Genomic DNA, 6,000 nt, shown 5'->3' on the forward strand with positions numbered 1-6,000 from the left:
GGTCAACCATCCAATTATAGCTATAACCCCTATGGACAAAATCCCTACAGACAGAACCCTCCTGGGCCAAATCCGTCCAGACAGAATCAATGGGGGCAACAAGCAGCTGGCTGGAACTCTGGTGCTACCTCCTACCTGCGGCCTCAGATGTCTTTTAACCCTCAATTACCCTTTTTAGCAACGTTGGAGTTACCGGATGTGTCCAAACTGACAAATGATCCTATCCTTCATAATCCGTATTGGCCACTGGTTCCAACTAAGATTCCCGGTGATTGTCCCAAATTTGATGGTAAAGCTGGAGAAGATCCCCAAGCCCACGTTATGACTTATCATCTATGGTGTTCGTCAAATTCGTGGCTTGATGATTCAATCCGGCTCTGCCTTTTTCAAAGGACCCTCACTGGCTCTGTTGCTAAATGGTATATTGAGTTAGCTCGCGGATCTTTTCAGGATTTTAACTCGTTGGCTATGGCATTTTTAACTCATTTTCAGTTACCGATTCGATATGAAATGGGCACACACCTCCTGACATCCTTTAAACAAACAACAGCTACACATATCTCCAATCATATCCATGAATGGAGCTAGCGTCCCCGTTTGATTAAGTTTTGGATTCCCGATAAGCTTCTGACCAACTGGTTCACGACCTAATTTGTCGGTCTGATAGCACGGGACATTGCTATGGGGGCATGTGTAACTAAAGAGCAGGCCATTGCGCGTGCTCAGTACCTTGACTTGGTTTATTCCTTGTATGCTATATGATTATTTTCCTGATGCCCCGAGGCCCGGAACTTCCAAAGCCCCGCCAACACCATCTGTTGACGGCGTCATTGGTTTTGTTAATCCGCTCTCTAAGAAATCTTCCGCGAACCCTGGGAAGAAAAAGTCGAATGCTGCAAATGAAAATAATTCTTAGGCTGTATCCAATTCTGGTAATACTTCCGAGGTTAACGCCGTCCAGTCCACCACAACGGATAAAGCCTCGAAAGGAAAAAAGAAGGGAAAAAGAAAGAATAATGCTGATCAACCCAACCAGGATTCCCCTAAACCTCCACCCGAGAAAGGTGCCAAACGCAAACCTAAGTATCCTTGCCTTATTTGTGATGAGGAGCACTATACCAAAGACTGTCCGATGCAGTCTGAAGTTAGTCGTTTGTTGAAAGGTGCTCCCGGGACTCCTGCCATGTTTAAAGAGTCTTTTCCCTTGCAACAAACGCAAATGGTGGCTGATCCATCTCAATCCTCTTCTTTCTTTGGTTCTCAAGTGTTTATGGCTGGGACAATTCCCGTCCACATTAGTGCTCGGGAAAAAGAGTATCCATTGCCTGCCGGGAAAGAGCCTGAGGTCCCCTCTAGCGCTCCTCCGTCCAGTTCTGGTCTGCTCCATATTGAGAGACCAAGCACTAAGATGCCCATCTGACCCCCTCCAAAAGGTGTACTTCGGAAACCTTCTTACAACCCTAATGCTCGTACTGCTCAGCACTATAGCTTCGTTGAGGACTTAGCCCAGGCTTCGTCAGCTACGTCTGCTCTAGAAGTTCTCTAGAGCTGCCCCTCTTAGAGGAAGTCCTTGCTATCGACTATCGGTGGCATTGACCTGGCCGACTCAGATCTGATCACTTTTGACCGAGAGGGCCATATACCGAGACTACCTCACCAAATCGCCTTCTTTATCCAGGTCATCATCAATTCTAAAACGATTCATCGTACCGTTATTGATGAAGGCACTTCAACTTGCATAATGTATGTTGCTTGTTGGTAGGCTATTGGTTCTCCGACTCTGAGCCAGTATCCTACGACCTTGGAAGCCTTTGATGGGAGAGAATCTCACCCTTATGGTATACTCCAACGCTTGCCTATTACTTTGGAAGGGAAGATGTTCGAAGTGGAAGTTGAAGTTGTTGATGCCAATCTTACTTACAACCTCCTTCTGGGACGAAGCTGGACATGTGCCATGCGAGCCGTGGCTTCATCTCTATTTCGTGTCATTCGTTTCCCTCATCAGGGGAAGATCGTCATAGTAGACCAGCTATCTTTCTTCGCCTCCTCTTTGAAGGCAACGTGCCCTTTGTGGAGCATACCTCCATCCCATGTGAGAGTGTGGGAGTTGGACTCTTTAAGGATCCTGCTCTTATGGGTGTTTTTTCACTCCCACCTCCCAACGTCGCTCCTATTAATATGATTTCTTTTCGCTCTGATCCTTGGGTTCTTCCCCCCGCGAATTAGATAGACTCATGGGGCGATGAGATGCCGTTAAGTCCTATCGAGCTCAACTACGTCGAAATTGTTACTACATCGGCTCCATCCTCTAAATCTGCTCCTTCGAGCAGAGCTCTTGACTCGTATGCTCATCCCCCTTGGCTTGGAGAAAATGCTTTCTCAAACCCTCTAAAGGAAGTATTTCCTTCTGACGAAACCATTATTGAGACCATGTCTCTCGAGGAACCCCCTTGGTCTGATCATCACCAGCGTTCCTCATTTCTCCTTGCCCACCGGGAAATGCTTACTTGTCTCGAGCGGTTTGCTTCTTGTCTCCCATCCCAACCCCTTCAGACACCCATTCAAGTTTGTCAAGTGTCTTCTGAAGGGAACATGGGAAACATCACGCAAACCCAGCCAGTCGACATATCTGTTAAATCAGGCGTTGTCGAGCATATCCATGTCGGAGTAACTTGTACTCCGGAGGAGATTCAACTCTATACTGATATTTTTCACGAATTCCGTGATGTCTTTGCTTGGTCCTACGAAGAAATGCCCGGCATCAATCCTAGCATCGTGGTGCATGAGATACCTACGATTCCGGGTGCTAAGCCTGTTCGGCAGCGTTTACGCCCTGTGCACCCCCGAAAGGCTGCGGCTATTAAAGTGGAAGTTGAAAAGCTTCTTAAGGCTGGTTTTATTTACCCCATCCCACTCATAGATTGGGTCTCCAATATCGTCCCTGTGACTAAAAAACAGGGCACTATCAGAGTCTGTGTTGATTACCATTATATTAACCGGGCCTATCCCAAAGATAACTTGCCCACACCCTTAATTGACCAGCTCATTGATGAGTGTGCTGGAAGTGGCCAAAGGTTTTATGCGGTTATTGAAGCGGGATACCCATTTTCTTTGGGATGCCTCTGCTCAAGAGTCTTTCGAGCGCCTCAAGGTTCTCCTTGTTTCTGCTCCATTTTTGCATCCTCCTAATTGTCATCGTGACTACACTCTGTACTTGGCCGCTGCTGATACCACTATTGGCATGGTTCTCGTTCAAGATGACGATGATGACACTGAGCATGTCATTTATTATCTCAACCACAATCTACTAGATATGTAAACTCGATACGCTTACATCGAGAAGTTGGCATTGGCCACCGTCTGTGCCGTCCAATGTTTCCGTCATTATATCTTGTTGCACACCACGACAATAGTTTATGATTGCAACCTGATGACGTACATCCTATCACATCAGTTGATGGGGGGAAAGTACTCGTAGTGAATTGTTATCCTCAAAGAGTTCGACTTGGAATTCACCACTGCCAAGTCTAAGAAATCCCTTGTCTTTGCTGAGTTATTTTGCTCTCTGCCATCTCTTACTGTGCCCTCTCAATTAGAGGACCATATTCCAGACGAAACTCTATTCTTAATTAGCACCCTCGATCCCTGGTATGGGGATATCATTGTCTATTTAAAAACGCCCTCTTTTCGTCCCGATGTGTCTAAGGATGCTTGGTGACAGATTCGCCATCAATATCAACCCTATTGTATTATTGGGGACACCCTGTACCGTCTCGACGTCGACTTTGTTCTCCGTTGATGCTTAATATCAAGGAATTTGAGCGAGTTTTAAATGACTGCCATTCTGGTGCCTGTGGTGGTCACATGTCCGGATATGCTACTGCTCAAAAGATCCTCCGTGCCGGTTACTTTTGGCCCTCCATCTTTAAGGATTGCATTCTTGCCGTCCACTCCTGTCACGAGTGCCAAATCTACCTGCGGAAGATGCGTGCGCCTCCCACTCCATTGCACCCTGTTGTTACCATTGGCCCTTTTGCAAAATGGGGCATTGATTATATGACCTGTAACCCTCGCTCGGCTGGGGGGCATGGGTATATCATCGTTGCCATTGATTACTTCACAAAATGGGCCGAGGCAATGCCCACGCTATCTGAAGACAGTCACAAATCGACGTAATTTTTGTTTAATCATGTTATCTCACGGTTCAGAGTCCCTCAGGCTATCGTCACTGATCACGGTAAGCATTTCCGTAATCATATGATGACTAAGCTAATAACCCATCTAGGCTTGCGGCATGATAGCTCGACTCCATACTATCCTCAGGCCAATGGCCAAGTAGAAGCTGTCAACAAGGTTCTAGTTACGATGCTTCAACGCACCATTGGCATGCACAAGTCTAATTGACATTTGATGTTGTTCTCTGCCTTATGTGCCTACCGAACTTCTGTAAAGGATGCCACCGGTTTCACTCTGTTCCAATTAGTTTATGGACTGGAGGCTATCCTTCCCATCGAGTGCGAGATCCCTTCTTTGAAATTAGCCGTCGAATTACTCCCCAACACTACTCCAGTAGAAGAATGCCTTCTTTACCTAGAACGGCTAGACGAGACTCGTCGACTAGCCTCTCTAGCGATTGAAGCACAGAAGAAGAGAGTGAAAACTCACTTCGATCATACTGTCCATCCTTGTTCTTTTGTTGAAAGAGATATAGTCCTGCTCTACGATCAAGCGAATAATAAGATGGGGGCAGGAAAATTCGAGCCCATGTGGCACGGACCTTATGTTCTAAAGCGGGTTTTGCAAAAAGGGGCCTACGAGCTGATTGATTATGAAGGGAATCCTCTGGATAAGCGGCAGAATGGGCTTTACTTGAAAAAGTATTATGCGTGAATTTCGTGCAATTTGATTTGTACATACGTGTGTTTTTAGCAGGTGTGTTGTGTGTGTGTTTTTATGTTTTGGCTTGGTGTGTAGGCATGATTGCCGCTTATTGTGTCTTTTGCTTCTGGTGCAGATGTCTGGTGCACCTTACGTTGGTTTCACTGATGGTGCCTGCCACAGTGCCTGCAACCTGTCTTCTATGGCATGGGTGATCTACGATCCTTATGGTGAGTTGATAGACCTTCAAGGTGTTTGTCTAGGTTGTACCACGAACAATGTCACTGAATATAGTGCTGTTATTGAGTTACTGGCCGAGGCGATCAATCTAGGTATTCGTACATTAGTCGTGAACCTTGATTCTCAGCTTGTCGTCCACCAACTCAATGGGCGATATTCCATTAGAGACCATCGGATTTTAAGGTTATATTTACGTGTTAAATTGTTAGAAAGGAATTTTGATTTTATCACATATCAGCATATTCCACGAAGATTAAACACGTTAACTGATGCATTGGCAAACCATGTATTAGACAGACATTTGCGTAACATGTAATCAAAACAGCATATAAGAAGCATGTAAAACACAATAATAAACCATAGGAATATGTATATATATATATATATATATATATATCTCATGTGGCGCATCGAGGCACTTAAAAAATAAGTGTACATGTCCAAATAGAGTCTGTGTTCTCCATACATCCGATACACATGTCTCTCAAAAAGTCATCAGCAGGAAATAAAACCTAGGTGTCTACTATGGTGGGTTATGCTCCCTATAGCACACCACCGCTCGTGCCACCTGCCTCAACAGGCGGTGCACCCTGGGTTCCACTCCTACTGTATGGATCTGGAACGCTATGGGGACCTCCTCGATCCCCATGTAATCTGGGATCCATGTTGTTAGGCCCTCAAGGTTTCGGGCCACTGTCTCCACCGTATCATCAGCCGGGGGAGCTAAGGCTAGTGTTGCGATGCCCTGCGCATCCCTCCGCGCCTCTGGAGCTAGCTCGACGGGTCTCACTGGTCCTACATCTGCATACCATAGCGTTCGTCATTAGGACATATACATGAAAAATAAAAAAACATCATAAAAAATAAAATGAAAAATAATGT

This window comes from Pinus tabuliformis, chromosome 4_1, assembly GCF_031772625.1.
Source record: "Pinus tabuliformis cultivar Carrire ecotype Pingquan chromosome 4_1, CPIR1, whole genome shotgun sequence".
Taxonomy (NCBI): Eukaryota; Viridiplantae; Streptophyta; class Pinopsida; order Pinales; family Pinaceae; genus Pinus; species Pinus tabuliformis.